A 19,765-nucleotide genomic window follows, 5' to 3' on the forward strand; every position below is an offset into this window, starting at 1 on the left:
AAGCCAGATAGGCACCCCTATTTATTTTTTAAGGCTCCATTTATTGTTTAAGCCATTTTTTAAAAGTTTACTTATTTTCAGAGAGAGAGAGAGAGCATAGGAGAGCAGGGAAGGGACAGAGAGAGAGAGAGAGAGAGAGGAAGAGAGAGAATCCCAAGCAGGCTCCAAGCTATCAACTTGAATCTGGATACAGGGCTTGAACTCACAAACTGTGAGATCATGACCCAAGCCAAAACCAAGAATCAAACATTCAACCCACTGAGCCACCCATGTGCCCAGTTTAAGCCATTTTTTAAAAGCAATCTCTATCCCTTCATGGGACTCAAACTCATGACCCTGAGATCAAGAGTTAGATGTTCTCCTGACTGAACCAGCAAGGTGCCCCCAAAAGCATTTTTTTAAGGCTCATTTATTTTTGAGAGGGAGAGAAAGAGTGTGAGCAGGAGAGGTGGAGAGAGAGAGGGAGACACAGAATCCTAAGCAGGCACCAGGCTCTGAGCTGTCAGCACAGAGCCCAACACAAGGCTTGAACTCATGAACTGTGAGAACATGACCTGAGCTAAAGTCAGACCCTTAACTGACTGAGCCACCCAGGTTCCCCTAAATAAACTTTAAATAGCAAGCCCTACCGACCCCAACTTCTCTCCAGGATGTTATCTGCCTTCTCTGCTTTCTCTCCATAGTGCTTTTTATATATTCATGTTTGGCTGAATTTCCCCTGAAAAAAATTTAAGCAAATAGGTATCCTTAGTGTTCTTGAATAAGTCCTTACACATAGTAGACATTCAACAAATATCTATTTACTTTTTTTAAAACAAGAAATTTGTTTCAACAACAAGATGCTGACTTGAAGGGAAAAGTATCTGGGATTCACTTCTCTTAGAGTAATTTATCCCTACTTAAAGACAGAGTGCCCTATATCTAACAGCTATGTACAAAAATGTTATAAAATTGCCCTTGGTTTTACAATGATAAATGAAAAACATTAAAATTCTCCAATCACACAAGGTATGCAAGGATTTTTATGTTGCTCATTTTTTGTTAAACAGTGAGATCAAAATAACTTACTGGAATGTAAAAAAAAAAAAAGAGCTGAATGAGCATGCCACTAATGGAGAAAGGGGCTATTATCACAGAACCAGTATTTTTCCCCATCCCATCTCCATGTGACATGCACCAAACATAACATTGGCCATTTAATTAAAAAAAAAAAAAAAAACACCTGCAATATGCTTGTGCACATCCACAGTACCTTAATGTACAATAAAGGAATGGGGAAGGGGAAAATGAAGGAATAGAGAAAACTATAGTACTCAGGATGTGGTGGAACCAAATTGTGGCTTTCTAATCGAGAATGCCTTCTTGGTCTGGAGGAACAGAGTTCTGGAATGAAGTGGCAGGTTCCCTTTTCAGGATATGCCTCCCGTCAGCTGCTGGAACACATCAACTGTATCTTCACCCTCCGTTTCCAACTGTGCAGGCGTGTCTGTTTCATTAATTGGCTGCCCATCAAATCAGAATCTGATGTGCTTCATGGACAAATCCTGCCATTCACAAAAGGCTTTCGTTAGTTTACTAAGCAGTGTGTGCCTCTTAATCTTACCCTGCACCACAGAATCATCCTGCCCTGTCACCGTCAAATTCATACGATCATTGTTCTCAGTCTTGACTCCTTCCTTGGGCTTTTTGCGGGCCTCACTGAGTGCTGGGGTCTCTTCAGCTGCTGCTTCACAAGAGGTACCAGATCCGCACTTAACTAGCATACTAGCAGCACCAGGAGCAGCAGAAGGAGGTGGCAACAGTGGAGGAGGGAGACCTTAATGACTTCTTTATAACAGTGAAAATGAAAACAAACCACAAAAGAAAAAAAAAAAAAGCAATAACGATTAGGTACATTTTGGCATAGTCCTTTGATTAACTCTTTTGTCGTCATTACAAATGTAATTATGATAGGGGCACCTGAGTGGCCCTGTCAGTGAAGACTCCAACTTTGGCTCAGGTCATGATTTCATGGTTCTTGGGTTCAAACCCCGCATCAGGCTCTGTGCTGACAGCTCAGAGCCTGGAGCCTGCTTTGGATTCTGTGTCTCCCTCTCTCTCTGCTCCTCCCCCACTGGCGCTCTGTCTCTTTCTCTCAAATATAAATAAACATTTTTAAAAATGTAATTATTATAATTATATCAACTTGGAAAACAGACACCCTGTTAAGGGGGAACGCAAACTGCAAAATAGTACATAGGTGTGGTAGATTGTTACAGTGATGGCCCCAATGAACCATGCTGTATGTATCCGTATTTCATGAAGTCCCCTCTCACACAGACTTTGGGTTTGGCCAAGTGACTTGCTTTGGACAATGGGACATTAGCAACGAGCCAGACTGCAGCTTGAAAACTGTTTGCACAGTGGGTCTTTTAACCTTTCTCTCTTCCTGCATCTGGAACCCTACTCCACAGGTAACATGCTGGAGGAAATGTACCACCCATGCCCATAGACAGCACTGACATACAAATGAGGCCATATTATACCATCCAGCCCCAGCTGAACCGCCAGAAGATTGCAGTGGCATAAATGACACTAGTTAATGATAACAGAAGAAATCCCCCCAGTTGATTCCTACCCAACTTGATGACTCACAGAATTGTAAGCAAGTAAAAGGGTTGTAGTGTTAAGCCCTACATTTGGGGTCGTTTGATATAATTTCCATTTTGTTAAAGTAAGTGTGCATATGGAGAAGGAAAGTAGCAAAACTGTTTACATAAAAAAGAACTCACAGCAACCCTGTGATGAAAGAAACTCAGGTGAAGAAATCTCTTGACTAGGCATAACTTGACCCCACCTACCAGCAGAGGTGGGGTAACAACAAAAATAAGCACACAAATGAGTACGGAGGTTCTGTTTAGAGTGATGAAAAAGCTTTGTAAATAGTGGTGATGGTTTACAACATTGTGGTTTTAATTAATGTCATTAAATTTATATATTTTTTTAATCTTTATTTACTTTTGAGAGAGAGACAGAGTGTGAGCAGGGGAGGAGCTGAGGGGAGGGAGACACAGATCAGAGGCAGGCTCCAGGCCCTGAGCTGCCAGCACAGAGCCCGACTTGGGGGCCCAAACTCACGGACCTGAGCTGAAGTCGGATGCTTAACCGACTGAGCCACCCAGGCACCCCATAAATTTATATATATTTTTAAATGGATAAGGGGCACCTGGCTGCCTCAATCGGTGGAGCATATGACTCAATCTCGGGGTTGTGAGTTCGAGCCCCACGTTGGGTGTAAGATCACTTAGAAATAAAAAATCTTTGGGGTGCCTGGGTGGCTCAGTCGGTTGAGTGTCTGACTCTTGATCTCAGAGTTGTGAGTTTGAGCCCCATGTTAGGCACAGAGATTACTTAAAATAAAATCTTAGGAGCACCTCGGTGGCTCAGTTGGTTAAGCATCTGACTTTGGCTCAGGTCATGGTCTCAGGGTTCATGGGTTCATGGGTTCATGGGTTCGAGCCCCGTGTCAGGCTCTGTGCTGTCAGTTCTGAGCCAGCAGCCTGCTTCAGATTCTGGGTCTCTCTCTGTCTGCCCCTCCCCTGCTTGCTCTGTGTCTCTCAAAAATGAATAAACATAGGGGCACCTAGGTGGCTCAGTAGGTTAAGCATCTGACTTCGGCTCAGGTCATCATCTCATGGTTCGTGGGCTCAAGCCCTGCATCCGGCTCTGTGCTGACAGCTCAGAGCCTGTTTCAGATTCTGCGTCTCCCTCTCTCTCTGCCCCTCCCCCACTTGTGCTCTGTCTCTGTCTCAAAGATAAATAAACATTTAAAATTTTTTTTTAATGAATAAACATTAAAAAAAATTTTTTTTAATCATTAAAAGATGGCAAGTTTCATGATGTATGTATCGTACCACAAAACCATATAACCAAAGTCGCCTGTCACAAACTTCCTCCCCAAAACAGGAATTTTTCTCTAACATACTGTTTAAGGGACTGCTCACCATGAACTAACAGTGGGCCAGTATGTGCTCCAGGTCATTTTCTTTTTCCACACAGATTTAGGCTGAGTGATGCAATCTGACCCCACCATCCTTTCAACTGCCATGAAGGTCAAGATGGGGGTGCTGGAGCTTACCTTCTGGCCAGATCCCCATACAACTCAAAGCTCTCTCCCATGAGGCATCAGGGTGCAGGATGCATTTACAGCCACACCCATAACCAAGAATTCTTGTTTCAAAACACCCTTCCTTGACTCCTACAGCAAGATGTGGCATTCACAACCATAATCTGGCACTTACCCTTTTGCCTTCTGCTCTAACACAACCCTGGTTTTAGGCAACTCTATGAAACCAAACAACGGGTGGCAAATCTGGCAGAACTTTCCGGGTAGAGGAAGGGACACACTTTAAAACAGCTCTTCACTCTCAGTCCCTACGCGAATGAGCCCTTCAAGCAGTTCCAGGGCCTCCCTGGTGTCCTGTATGGGGCTGGGGATCCCACTTCTAAATGGTCAGTAGCCCTCTCACAGGGAAGGTGTTTGCCGAGTGCTTTCCTGGTTGGCTATTTTATCCTAAACTTGGATCTGCTGGGACTGACTCATCCCTCCCTCGAGGCACCGATACTCAGTATCAGGGGCACAGCAGCTGCTGCAAAATCCCGGCCTGGCTTGGAGCTTTCTCTCCTCCTCCCTGGAATGTACTGTAGCCCAGTCCTTGCTGCCTACCTCAGGTTCTCCAGTGCCTGGCCAATTCAGCACGGAGATTTAGTTTTATTTTTTTATTTTTATTTTTTTGGTTCCCTGCACAAGCATACATTTGTTACTAATTCCCTTACTCCTCATCCTTGTAGGCTGTCTTGAGCCCTTCTTTCTGGGAGGTACTTTCCCTGTGCTCCACGGTCCTGGTAATTACCCCTTCTAACCGTATTACAGGACCTTATTTTTCCCCCACTGCCCCTTTCCTTCCATTGTTGTGCAGAGGGAGGGGAGGCTGCTGAGTGTGCAAGGAGAATTGGATTAGGTAGTTGAATATCTCAGCAGCTCTCTTCCTGATTCTGCCTCTGCCCTTAAGGTCTCACTTCCAACAGCCCCACACCCGCTCCACACTGTCATCCACCTGCAAAACAGCAGATGAGCCCCAAGTGTAAGAGAAATCAATTAAGGATGCCTTGGCTGAGGTGATGAAAGGGAGGTTTTGGGACATTGCAAAGGTCATAGCATTGCAGGAGAGAAAAAAAGTTTCCCTCAACCCTCGTAGGGAGGGTTGATCAGAAAATTAAATTGACAGATTAACAGGAGAAATAAAAATTTTACATGTACATGGAAGCCTTCCCAAGAAAAGACCCAAAGAAGTGACCAGAGCAAGAAGGTTTTATACCTTTTAGAGCTATAGAAATTTGTGAAGAATTGACAAGGGGTTTGGGCTAGGGGTAGTAAATGGTGAAGAAGTAACTTGGAAGATAAGAGCTAGTTTAACAAGGCTTGTTTACACAGCCTTCTCGGCCCTTATTTCTCTGTCCCTGGTAATTAGAATGTCCTCCTGTCTAATGGTATAGGGAGGGTACCTTTCACAGAGGAGTTTTATGACCTGTTTCAGGGAAGAAGGTGGGAGAGGTCAGAGTGACCCTCTTGCTTTTGTGGCTTCCTTCAGCTAGGGGCACCTGGCTGGCTCAGTCCATAGAGCCTGCGACTCTTGATCTCAGGATGGTACGTTTGAGCCCCACATTGGGTGTACAGGTTACTTAAAAATAAAACCTCGGGATGCCTGAGTGGCTCAGTCGGTTAAGCGTCCCACTTTGGCTCAGGTCATGATCTCACGGTTTGTGAGTTCCAGAAGGCTTCAGGCTTTCTGCTGTCAGCAGAGAGCCCACTTGGGACTTTCTGTCCCCCTCTCCCTCTGCCCCTCCCCCACTCACGGTCTCTCTCCCTCTCTCTCTCTCTAATAAACATTTTTAAAAATCTTTTTAAAAATGAATTAAATACTGGGGCGCCTGGGTGGCGCAGTCGGTTAAGCGTCCGACTTCAGCCAGGTCACGATCTCGCGGTCCGTGAGTTCGAGCCCCGCGTCAGGCTCTGGGCTGATGGCTCAGAGCCTGGAGCCTGTTTCCGGCTCTGTGTCTCCCTCTCTCTCTGCCCCTCCCCCGTTCATGCTCTGTCTCTCTCTGTCCCAAAAATAAATAAACGTTGAAAAAAAAATTTTAAAAAAATGAATTAAATAAAACCTTAGAAAATTCCTTCAGCTTAAAATATTTTTAATAAGTCAAAATGCCATATTTTGGGGTAGCATGTCCTGGCCCTTATCAGCATGTTACTATTTACTAAGGTGAATGTGGATGATTCTGACATTACAAAATGAACTAAAGAGATTATAGACCGGGGCGGGGGGCGGCTGGGTGGGCTGGGTGGCTCAGTCGGTTAAGCATCCCGCTTCGGCTGAGGTCATGATCTCACAGTTTGTGGGTTCCAGCTTCCAGGCAGGCTGTGTGCTGACAGTTTGGAGCCTGGAGCCTGCGTGGGATTCTGTGTCTCCCTCTCGCTATGCTCCTTCCCCATTTGTGTTCTATCTCTCTCTGTCTCTCAAAAATAAATAAACATTAAAAAGAGAGAGAGAGGGGCGCCTGGGTGGCTCAGTCGGTTAAGCAGCCGACTTCAGCTCAGGTCATGATCTTGCGGTCCGTGAGTTCGAGCCCCGCGTCGGGCTCTGTGCTGACAGCTCAGAGCCTGGAGCCTGTTTCAAATTCTGTGTCTCCCTCTCTCTGACCCTCCCCGTTCATGCTTTGTCTCTCTCTGTCTCAAAAATAAATAAATGTTAAAAAAAATTAAAAAAAAAAAAAAGAGAGAGAGAGAGATCATACACAGGAAAAAAAAAACAGTAATGTTGGTAAGAAAAGTAATTTGGTTCAGAGAAATCAATACTGAGAAAATGTATGTAAAATTTCCATTCTGGGACTATTTTCTCAATGATTACTTTCATTCTTTTTGGACAGTCGCCTCTGAAAATCTGAGAAGTTATGTAGAATCTTATCCCCAGGAAAATGCGCATACACATAGAAACCAAACCTTAGGTATTCACTGCCTCCCGGAGTTCCAGAGCCACACGAATGCCTGGTGAAGTGATGTCAGGAATCCGGAGCAGTGATCAGGCCTTTCCTTCTTTGTAAATCCCATCAAAAGTTCAGAGCAGTTCGGAGAAAGCATTCATTTGTTCATTCATTCAACAAGTAACTCTTTGAGAAACTTCCAAGTGTCAGGCCCCACGCTGGGCCACATTGTGAGGCAGAAAGAGGTGAATCGGACACAGTGCCTGCTCCCGGGAAGCGCACGTCTGGCGGGGGAGACCCACAGAGAACAGACAATACGTGTACAGTGATGGGGGAGGGGCGGTGGGAGCCCCGAGGGGAGGGGCAGAACTATTTCCCACAGCCCCCCCTCCCCCCCCCCCCGCCCGCCTACGGCAGTCAGTTCCTATACCTCTGACTACAATACAAAGAAAAGCGATTTTAAAAGCCCAAGTATTCCCTGAGGGGCTAGCAGAGTAGTCCCGGGCAGAGCTCTCACCTCACCCCTACCCCCACCCTGGCCCCATCCAGCTTCCACACCTCCTCTGGGATGGAGTCGGCTTGCCTATCTCTCCCCACAGGCTACCAGGCTGTCGCCCACCCCCAGGCCCCTGCCCCAACACACACATACCTTCCCCATGGGGGGCTGCTCCCCAGTCCACTGACCAGCTTTTAAATAAGTAACCAAGGGGCGCCTGGGTGGCGCAGTCGGTTAAGCGTCCGACTTCGGCCAGGTCACGATATCCCGGTCTGGGAGTTCGAGCCCCGCGTCAGGCTCTGGGCTGACAGCTCAGAGCCTGGAGCCTGTTTCCGATTCTGTGTCTCCCTCTCTCTCTGCCCCTCCCCCATTCATGCTCTGTCTCTCTCTGTCCCAAAAATAAATAAAAAACGTTGAAAAAAAAATTTTTTAAAAATAAATAAATAAGTAACCAAAATGGGGCACCTGGGTGGCTCAGTCGATCGGGCGGCCGATTTTGGCTCAGGTCATGATCTCGTGGTCCGTGGGTTGGAGCCCCGCGTCGGGCTCTGTGCTGACAGCTCAGAGCCTGGAGCCTGCCTTGGATTCTGTGTACCCCCTCTCTTTGCCCCTCCCCCACTCGTGCTCTCTCAAAAATAAATGTTTAAAAAAAAATTAAGCAAGTAACCAATCCTCTTTGCACCTCCTCCTTTCTTTGTTTAAACCCTGTTCACATTACTAGTTGAACTGCCTGGAAACAAGGAGTAACAAAAATAGCTAACTTTAAGGAAGTTACAGATTTGTAAGAAATGGAGAGAGTCCTGGTGTGAGCTGGTCTTTGTTCACAGGACCTAGAGCTGGGCTGGACTGGGCTGGGCTGGACCTGGGCCTGGCCAAGCTTCCTCTCACCTCTTTTCTGAATTCTCCCTTCCTTCAGGGCCTCAGGGAAAAGTCTTCCTGGAAGTTTGGGTGTCAGCAATTCTGCCTGTCTGCGTTGGATTCTGCACCTGCTTATCCAAGGTGCTTGCCTATCACACCTTGGTCCACCTGCCCCTGAACACTCCTTTGCAGGCTCTGGCTGACCCTCTTCCCTTCCTGGGTTCAGCTCCTGACTCCTGAGGGAGAACGTCCCTCTCCTCCTAGGTCTTGGAAGAGTCCTTCCCAGGGCTCTGGGTCCTTTTGTCCTGACAAGCTTTCACCACTCCTAGTCTCTGACTTGGATACCTGGAAGTCCTACTGTAATGTGCATTTGCTTTGTAGACCACTCTACTCCAGTTTAGAAGATGAATACATTTATGGTTTGTAAGATAAAAGCAAAACCTTTTATAAATTTGTTCAGGAAAGGGGCGCCTGGGTGGCTCAGTCGGTTAAGCGGCCGACTTTGGCTCAGATCATGATCTTGCAGTCAGTGAGTTCACGCCCCGCATCGGGCTCTGTGCTGACAGCTCAGAGCCTGGAGCCTGTTTCAGATTCTGTGTCTCCCTCTCTCTGACCCTCCCCCATTCATGCTCTGTCTCTCTCTGTCTCAAAAATAAATAAACGTTAAAAAAAAATTTTTTTTTTAAATTTGTTCAGGAAAGATAATGAGTACAACATGTGTGTGTTGAACATGGAAAGGATGGAAGGACTAGGAGACACCTAATATCTTTGAGGTACTAAGTAGTACATGAGACACTGGAACTCTAAATATTCATGATATCCAGGGCGCCTGGATGGCTCAGTCAGTTAAGCATCTGACTTCGGCTCAGGTCATGATCTCACAGTCCATGAGTTCGAGCCCCGCATCAGGCTCTGTGCTGACAGCTTGGAGCCTGGAGCCTGCTTCAGATTCTGTGTCTCTCTCTCTCTGACCTTCCCCCGTTCATGCTCTGTCTCTCTCTGTCTCAAAAATAAATAAACATTAAATAAATAAATAAATAAATAAATAAATAAATATTCATGATGTCCTAAATATGCATAAGACACTGAATATTCATGTGTGAAGTCTTAAAGCAGAAGATGATAACCTGGGATGCCCAGGTGGCTCAGCTGGTTAAACATCCGACTCTTGATTTTCTCACCGTTTGTGAGACAAATCCCCAAGTAGGGCTCTGCGCTGACAGTGTGGAGCCTGCTCAGATTCTCTCTCTCTGCCCCTCCCCTGCTTGCAAGCGTGCTCTCTCTGTCTCTCAAAATAAATAAATAAACAAAGAAAGAAAGAAAGAAAGAAAGAAAGAAAGAAGAAAGAAAGAAAGAAAAGAATATGACAACCAGTCTGGCCTGGCCCCATCCTCTGACCAGAATAGACGAATAAAACCCATAGCTGCTTGGGGTGCTTGGCTGGCTCAGTTGGTAGAGCATGAGACTCCTGATTTGGGGGTTGTAAGTTCGAACTCCATGTTGGGTGTAGAGTTTACTTTACAGAAAATCAAATCAAATAAAATAATAAAATAAAATGAAATAAAATAATAAAATAAAGTCTTTAAAACCCATAACTGCTCACCTGGCTAATTGATGAGCAACATTGGTGGCCAGGTGTACTGGCCTGTGCATTTCTTTGGTGTCAGTGTGTGTCACTGATCCAGGGAAACTCCCATCTGTTGAGCATACGTTTGCTCCAACCTCAACTCTGGTCCTCGTAACTGTACCATTAGCAAGGAAGGCTGATGCGGCCAAGAGACAGAACATACAAACATTGTAATCCATGCCAGGATTCAGGTGGTGTCATGCTTCCACCCCATCGCATCTTATCCTAAATACACCATCCTACCCCCTTCCCCTTGCTTCTCCCTATATATTTTTCCTTAATTTAATAACGCACATGATTTGAACATTACCCTGGCTTTAAGACCTTTTCTGTTCCATGCCCTCTGACATAGCTGGCTTGAGTGCACTTGGAAGCTACTATTCCATCACTGTGTGACACCTACTCTCACAGCCCTTGTTTCTCCAAATCCTACCTAGCTGGCTATGACATTGAAGCTCAGCATGGGCTCCCATCTTGGATATAGTTTGCCGCCATCATTTCTCCCTTCCTCTCACCCACTGTCCTCTCAATAGCAGTCCTTCCCCTAATCCCCACCACAGTCTGGGGGGCCTAGAGGCTAATTTACCACAGATAACACAAGTCCTGTGTTAGGACAAGGCAAGGCTCAGGCCTCCCACATCTACAAGGAATACAAAGCCCATTCTCTCAACTGCAGGTGAGCCCTTTGCTATTCCTGTATGGTGGTTGTTGTGGTTATTGTTGTTGTTGTTTTTCTTTTCTCAGTGTTAGGACCTCCTCTGCTATCAACTCCTTGAAGTCAGAGACTATTCCTATCTTCATTGTCCCAGCTTTTACCACAGGGTCTAAGACATACCACCTGCTCTGTAACTGCTAAACTCACTGTGTATTAATTATGCATTTTATTCATTCATCTGGAAAGTTCATTTATCTAGTCCATAACCAAGTTACATTTATCTAGTCTATAACCAAGTCCTAGCAGCTCCACCAAAATTGTTCTTAAATCTGGGTGCCTGGGTGGCTCAGTTGGTTAAGTGTCTGCCTTCAGCTCTGGTCATGATCTCACAGTTTGTGAGTTTAAGCCCCGCACCAGGCTCTATGCTGACAGCTCAGATCTTGGAGCCCGTTCAGCTCCTGTGTCTCCATCTCTCTCTGCTCCTCCCTTGCTCATGTCTGTCTGTGTGTGTGTGCGTGTGTGTGTGCGCGCACTCTCTCTCTCTCTCTCTCTCTCTGTCAAAAATAAACATTAAAAAAATTTTGTTAATTGTTCTTAAATCTTCTTCTCTTCCTCTCTTTTGCCACCCCATCACATTCTGGTCTAAACTTCTTGAGCTAGGTATTTTTCTACCTAGGAATATATCATAGCTTTCCTGCTTTCTCTATAAACTCCATTAACCTTTCTCCACACAGCTGATACCGTGATCTTAGAGAGATGAAAGGAAGAGGGAAAGAAGGAAGTAAAGAAGGAAAGTAAACAGCCAGCTTCATACCTCTGGAACCCTTGAAACGTGGCGTATTCCAGGCAAATTTCCCAATCATGGAAGTAGTGTGTCTGTGGCCCCACAAATATATTTCTGTTCTTTTTGTTTGTTTGTTTGTTTGTTTGTTTTTAAAGTAAGCTGTACACCCATTGTGGGGCTTGAACTCAAGCAACTCCTGAGATCACAAGTCCCATGCTCTACCAACTGAGCCAGCCAGGCACCCCCCTTTCTGTTCTTTTTCAAAGAAAGAAATTAGGGGGAGAGCCTGACTGGCTCATGGATGGAGCATGTGACTCTTGATCTTGGGGTTGTGAGTTTGAGCCCCACAATGGGTATAGAGATTAGTTAAATAAATAAAATTTTAAAAAATAATAAACTGAAACACTTTCAGGGTGCCTGGGCGGCTCAGTCAGTTGAGCATCTGATTGGGGCTCTGGTCATTATCTCACAATTTGTGAGTTCGAGCCCTGCATGGGGCTCACTGTTGTCAGCTCAGAGCCCTCTTTGGATCCTCTGTCTCCCTCTCTCTCTGCCCGCCCCCACCCCCCCACTCATGCTCTTTCTCTGTCTCAAAAATAAATAAACATTAAAAATAATAATAATAAAATAAAGTGAGGTGCTTTCAAAAAAATAAGAATCTTAAAATAAATAAATCAAGGAAATTAATTGGCTTTCTACCCTTCCTTTCACAGTTACTGTTAGTTGCAAATAACAGAGATCCAACTAAAACCTGCACTAGGGAAACGTGGAGTCATTAGCTCAAACAGTTGTGAGAAGTGTTGCCGATCTTCTGGCTTTAGGCCCGTCTAGACCCAGAATTTCAAATGATGTTCTTTCTCCTTCTCTTAGCTCTCTTTTACTCTGTATTTCAGTTTCATTTTCTAACCTCTTCTCTTCACATAATGGAAGACAGCTCTAGCTTCCCTTGATCTTCTGTCTGTAGTCCCAGGAGAAAAGAGACCCCTGCCATTTATGGATGATGATAAAGATGACTTCAGTTGGCTGAGTTGAAGTCACCTGTTCCTCCCTGAACCAATCATATTTATTATATGGTTAGGTCCCCTATTTATACCTGGGGGTAGGGACAGAGCTCTCCCATAAGGAGTTTACCAAGCCCCTGTGGCATCAGGGATTGGGGCTTCCAAAGGAAAAATGGGGCCAGAAACATCAGAGGTCAAGGCACTTTTTTATAGAGTAGGAGTGGGAAGAGATTTCACATGTGTCCAACTTCTGGTCTCTCTTTCTTGATAGTGGGTTGGTGGGTGCTTTTTCCCTTCCTCAAAAGCTGTAAGCTCCACCAGGGCAAGGATCTCTACAGCTTCCGCTCTCAGTTTTGGTCATCCTTGCTCTTCTAGCACATGGTAGACATTCACTTCTTCATTTATTCAGGGGGGAAAAAAAGTGCTAAAGACACAGGTAAAAAAGATGTGTGTCCTTGTACTCAAGGAGTAACAACTTATACATCTGCATTGGGCCAGTGTTTTTCAAATCAGAAGACTCATCAGGTGGTAAAATGAACTTGGTGGATTGCAACTGCAATTAAAAAAATTTTTTTGTTTCATTTTATTTATTTGAGAGAGAGAGAGAGAGAGAGAGAGAGAAAGTCGGGGGAAGGGCAGGGGGAAAGAGAGAGAATCCCAAGCAGGCTCCATGCTCAGCACAGAGCCCGACACAGGGCTTGATCCCACGATCTTGGGATCATGACCTGAGCTGAAACCAAGAGTCAGACGCTTAACCGACTGAGCCACCCAGGTACCCCACAAGGACAATTTTTAAAACGTGAAATACAGGGGCAGCTGGGTGGCTCAGTTGGTTGAGCAACTGACCTCAGCACAGGTCATGATCTCACGGTTTGTGAGTTAGAGCCCTGCATTGGTCTCTCTACTGTCAATGCAGAGCCTGCTTCAGATCCTCTGTAACCACGCCCCTCGCTGCCCCTCCCCTGTTCATGCTGTCTCTCTCAAAAATAAATAGTAATACAGTTTAAAAAATCAGCTTGTGGGGCGCCTGGGTGGCGCAGTCGGTTAAGCGTCCGACTTCAGCCAGGTCACGATCTCGCGGTCCATGAGTTCGAGGCCCGCGTTGTGCTCTGGGCTGATGGCTCGGAGCCTGGAGCCTGTTTCCGATTCTGTGTCTCCCTCTCTCTCTGCCCCTCCCCCGTTCATGCTCTGTCTCTCTCTGTCCCAAAAATAAATAAACGTTGAAAAAAAAATTAAAAAAAAAATTGTTTTAAAAAAAAATCAGCTTGTTCTGTTAAAAAAAAAAAACACCCCATGAAATAGAATAGAATAGAAAATACAAATGGACGACTAGACAACATCAGAGTGCATCACACACAATAGGGATATTTTTGTATTACATTTTTATTTCATTATAAACATCATAAATACACACACACACACACACACACACACACACACACAATGTACTGAGTTGCAGTGTGAAGTGCATTTCTTACTGGGAGCTGGTCAAAAGTTTCAAAAAGTCTCCCTTAAGGGCTGCCTGTACTGAAGTGTGATAAGATAGTATCCCTCCAGTTGAGAGCAACCCAGAGTTCCAGATATTAAGTCATGTCACTGGAAAATAACACCTGGGAAGCTCATTCAAAGAACCAGAGTGGAAGTGGAGACACAATTTCAGGATGCTGTTGCAGGGTGAACTCTGGATTTCTGTGCTTTGTTTGGCTTGTGCTACATCCTCAAGGCCATTTTATCATATGTACATTCAGGTGTGTGCTTTCTTTGTCTTTCTCTCTCTCTTTTTCCCCCGCATAACAAATGACTTAACAGTTTTCAAAGTTGAATACAAAATTAAAGAAATTTTTTTTTCTGTTAGGTACGGTGGGTACCATTATGTACCATATGTAGTTACCCTAAATTGTATATTCCTAGAAAAAAACACTGAATTAACTCTTTTTCCTGGAGGACGGCAGTTAGTATGGCATGGAAGGACCAGGGGCTATTGCCCTGAACAAAATCTCTACTTCAGCAATTGCTGGCTCTGTGGATTCAGAAGAAACCTAATCTCCATTTGCTGAACATGGTCTCAGCAAGGTCCTGTCCTTGGTGAACATGGTCCTCAGCAAGGACATCTACGGGAGGTATAAAAATAAACACTGTATCTTTGGAGAAAACCACAAGCCCAAAATGGTGTCACTTGGGCCACCCAAGTTACCAAACCCAAGCTAACATGATTGCAGTTGCAACCTCCCTGCAAAATGCATATCTTCACCTGTCAGTTAGCAATTTCCTCATAAGCACCAATGAGATAATCTGTCACCTGGGCCCTCTCCATTCTCCAAAGGAAGATGAGGTAATCTGTATAATAAGACTCTTACCCTTCCACATATGGGAAGGTGATTTTGCCTGAAACAATCCTTTTTTTTTTTTTAGGTTTATTTATTTATTTTGAGATTGAGCACAAGCAGGGGAGAAGCAGAGAGGAGGAGATGGAGAATCCCAAGCACGTTCCTTGCTGTCAGTGCAGAGCCTCACGCGGGGCTCAAACTCATGACCTGAGATGAAATCAAGAGCCACCCAGATGGCCCAACAATCCTATCTTTTTAAAACTTTCTTTCCCTATTCTGCTTTTGATAAAAACCTTCCATTTTGTACAAATCCTCAGAGTTCCCCTCCACTTGCTAGATAGGATACTGCCCAATTCATGATTTTTTTTTAACGTTTATTTTATTTTATTTTATTAATTTTTTTTTCAACGTTTATTTATTTTTTGGGGGACAGAGAGAGACAGAGCATGAACGGGGGAGGGGCAGAGAGAGAGGGAGGCACAGAATCGGAAACAGGCTCCAGGCTCTGAGCCATCAGCCCAGAGCCCAGACGCGGGGCTCGAACTCACAGACCGCGAGATCGAGACCTGGCTGAAGTCGGACGCTTAACCGACTGCGCCACCCAGGCGCCGCTTAACGTTTATTTATTATTGAGAAACAGAGAGAGCATGAGAATGGGAGGGGCAGAGAGAGGAGGAAACAGAATCTAAAGCAGGCCCCAGGCTCCGAGCTGTCAGCACAGACCACGACACAGGGCTTGAACTCACAAACGCAAGATCATGACCTGAGCTGAAATGAAATCAGACACTTAACCGACTGAGTCACCCAGGTGCCCCATGAACTATTTTTAAAAGCCTGGCTGGCTCAGACGGTAGAGCATGCAACTTTCAATCTCAGGGTTGTAAGTTCAAGCCCCATGTTGGGTGTGGAAATTACATAAAAGCAAAATCTTTAAAAATAAATAAATAAAAATTAAAAAGCCAATTCGTTCATTAAAATTTACTCAGTTGGCTTTTTGGTATTTAACAATAGCCTGTCTCTAAGAGTTTAGCATCCAGTGGAGTTATAAGTACATAAATAAATAGTCAAAATACAACCCCTAGATGTTAATGTAGTTTATCTGTAATAATTTTATTTATTTATTCATTGATTCATTCATTCATGTATTCTTTATTTTTACAGTTTCTTTTTTTTTAAGTTTATTCATTTAGAGACAGAGAGATAGCATGAGCAGGGGAGGGGCAGAGAGAGAAGGAAAGAGAGGATCCAAGCAGGCTCTGAGCTGTCAGCACAAGGCCTGATGCAGGGCTCGATCCCATGATCCGTAACATCACGACCAGAGCTGGGAACAAGAGTTGACACTTAACCAACTGAGGCACCCAGGTGCCCCAATAAATTCATTTATGTTTTTCAGTCATTCAATACTTCCAAAAATATGCTTTGAAGTTATCTAGGTGGCAGACTTTGCTGGGGATGAAAAGACCAAGAAGACATTATCCTCGCCTTGAAGGAGTTTAATCCCACAGTGTTCAATGCCAAGGTGTACACAATATTCCATAAGAGTTAGGCCCAGTTATTAAGGAGTCAGGCATATCTGAATCCAATATTAGGTACATTGCTTCCCAGGTCTTGTTAAAGCTTTCTGAGCCTCAGTTATCTGAAATAACATATGCATTGGAAAATGCATACAGTCATAGATCTACATCATTGGCTATTAGGAAGATTAAATGAACAAATTCAGAACTTTAGTCGGCACTAATAGTAGAGAAGCACTTGATAAATGTATTCTATTCAACTTTAAAAAACAAAACAAACAAACAAAAAAACCACTCTTCAGTGTTTACAACTTTGTATAGAAAATCAGATGCTGCAAATCAGATGTAGTTTTGAAAAACTAAACACTGAAATTCATAAATGAGTGAATAAATGTAAATGCAGATGAGATGTAGATAATAGTTGTAGATACAAAAGATTCTTTGTGTTTAAATTCTGAATTATTGGGGCTTCCCGGTGGCTCAGTTGGTTAAGCACCAACTTCAGCTCAGTCATGATGTTGTGGTTCTTGGGTTCGAGCCCCGCATTAGGCTGTGTGTTGACAGCTCAGAGCCTGGAGCCTGCTTTGGATTCTGTCTCCCTCTCTCTGCCCCTCCCCCCTTGCTCTCTGTCTCTGTATCTTTCTCTCTCTCTCTGTCTCTCTCTCTCAAAAATAAATTGGGGCGCCTGGGTGGCTCAGTCGGTTAAGCGGCCGACTTCAGCTCAGGTCATGATCTCGCATGACCGTGAGTTCGAGCCCCGCGTCGGGCTCTGTGCTGACAGCTCAGAGCCTGGAGCCTGTTTCAGATTCTGTGTCTCCCTCTCTCTGACCCTCCCCCGTTCATGCTCTGTCTCTCTCTCTGTCTCAAAAATAAATAAACGTTAAAAAAAAAATTTTTTTTAATAAAAATAAATAAAAATTTTTTTTTAATTTAAAAATAAATTCTGAACTATTTTAGTGGGTTTTTTCCCCCTTTAGGTTATGTGTTTCTCAAATGTGAGTCTACATCAGTAGGCTAGGCTGGGTTTGCTGCAATTATAAAGAGCTCCTAAACCTCATTGGTTTAACGTGGCAAAGGTTTATTTCTAGTTCACACACAGCCTGCATCAGCTCCTGTTGGCTCTCAGGGTAGCTGTCCTTCATGTGTTGGCTCCGAGATCCTGCTCCTTTCTTGTGGTACCTTCATATTAGCTAGTGAGAAAGAGAGAAAAACTCCCACCATTTCTTGAATGCTTCCACAAAGAGGGTGAGGTAACAGATAACATTTCTTCTCACATTTCACTGGCCAAAGGAAGGCTCATGGCTTTACTCAACTTCAAGAGTTCCACATGACTTCAGAGGACCAGGGAAGTACAATCCTCCCAAGTGCTCTGGAGGGTAAGAGAACCAGAAATATTATCTAGTGTGGTAATGTCCACCTAGGGCATCCCATGCTTTCTACACCCCACCTGGTCTTTTTTTGGTTTTTAAATGACCATGTTCCCTCCTGCCATAGGACCCCTAACTTGGCTATTTTCTGGACCACTTTTTGCTCCCATTCTTTGCCTGGTCTACCCTTCCTTTAGACTGAGGCAAGTTTTCCCTTCTTTAGGGAAACTTTTGCTTTCCTCCCCCATTATTATTTACTTTCACAGCATCAGGCACCCCCACGTTATGGCACTTAGTTGTAATTTGCAGTTAATCATGTGATGACTTCATTAATGACTGTTTTTTCCTCTGCAGCATATGCTGTAGGAATCATGTTGTTTTGCTCAGCCCTGTATCTCGACTTATTCCAGTGTCTGGGACTGTTGCTGAGTGAATGAAGAAGTGAATATTCTCAAGGGTCTGGGAACATTTTTTACCCTCCAAAATGTCTGTGTATCATGGATTTGAAAAACACAGCCTTGTATGAAATTCTCTTGGCAGCTGTTAAGGAGATACTTGACAAATATTGCTGATTTCATCCTGAAAGTTGAGTCTGGATGGAACATCCCTAAACCCTCTGAGTGTGTAAGTCTTGATCTTGTAAGAGAAACAGTATTTATCTGCCCTTTGACCAATGTGAGGGTGAGAACTAGGGAAGTCATTTCACATTTCACTCTGGTCCCCACCCTTTCAGATTGAGCAATCCAGATTTTTGTTTTCAAGACCCATCCTACACCTGCAAGCTTCCCCATTCATTTGCATAGGTATTTCAAGACTGCTCTAGACCTGTGAGCTCGGCCTGACTTCAGTATCAAAAGCTGGTGTAAAAAACCAAACTACCTACATTTGGAAAGAAAGACTTGTTTAAGAAGCAGCAGAAATTAAAGTAAATCAACTCTTCATTTTATTGTTTGCTTAAGGAAAAAAGTTGTGATGGAGCCCATTTTTTTAGCCAAAATAATGTCCTTTGAAGTTAGGGCTTTGTTTTGTAAATTCCCTTGTGAGCTGCCTGAGGAGCTGAAAATAAGCTCCTCAATAAAAATTCAGTAATGAATGAATCAGGGTGAAACTGCAAATAGGCCACTGGCATTGGAGCTTGAGAAATTTCTGCCTCTGATGCCTTCCTAAGAGGCCAGAAAATTCTTAATCCGATGTGTTCAGGTAGCAGATTATTTTTGATGTTAGTTTAATTACATTACATTATCTTCCTTATTTATAAACACAGGCTAAATTGGGGTGCCTGGGGGGCTCAGTCGGTTAAGCGCCCGACTTCGGCTCAGGTCATGATCTCACGGTTCATGGGTTCGAGCCCCGCATCTGTGCTAACAGCTCAGAGCCTGGAGCTTATTTCAGATTCTGTGTCTCCCTCTCTCTCTGCCCCTTCCCCACTCGCACTCTGTCTCAAAAATAAATAAACATTTAAAAAAAAAAAAAACAGGTTAAATTGGAGTCCCGGGTAGCTTGTCTGAAACAACAAACAGGGCAGCGCCTTTGTTGATAAATAGTTTTCATTCCAGAAGGCAGAGTCACACCCAACCCCCCTGGGAACCGGGGCGACAATCTTTGATCTGGCTAACTCTGCATACCAGCCCTAACTCGTTTTAAAAGTGCCTGATTTATTGTTTTTCAACATTCAACTTCTATTTCTTCAGTGTATGACACCATTCAAGAGTTGCAAGTTAATAGGATTGAAGGCTAATTGCACTTAAAATACTGTGTGACCAGACTCCCTCATTTTGCAAAGGTGGTCTTTGAACTCACTTCCTGTCCTTCTAGGGCCCTCAATGCCAAGCTGACTCCCTCACTAGGCTCCACCCCTTCCTCTCTTGCTTTTTTCCTCTCCTTTCTCAGGGATAGTTGTATCTCTCACTAAATTACCCCCCTTTTATACATTTTCTTTATATATATATATCTTATGTATTAAATATATATTGTATATATAACTGTTCCTTATGATAATATTTCCTTATGAACTATATATATATATGTATATATATACATACATATATATATGTGATCATGACACCTGAACATGCTAAGAATTTCAACTAGCATAAAGGAGAATAACCATCAAAAT

General features: G+C 44.1%; 1 pseudogene; it reads right to left on the reverse strand.

Annotated features, from left to right (window-relative positions):
• Nucleotides 1–1,004: 1,004 nt before the first annotated feature.
• Nucleotides 1,005–1,895, reverse strand: LOC122492410 (annotated as a pseudogene).
• Nucleotides 1,896–19,765: the final 17,870 nt, after the last annotated feature.

This window comes from Prionailurus bengalensis, chromosome C2, assembly GCF_016509475.1.
Source record: "Prionailurus bengalensis isolate Pbe53 chromosome C2, Fcat_Pben_1.1_paternal_pri, whole genome shotgun sequence".
Lineage (NCBI taxonomy): Eukaryota > Metazoa > Chordata > Mammalia > Carnivora > Felidae > Prionailurus > Prionailurus bengalensis.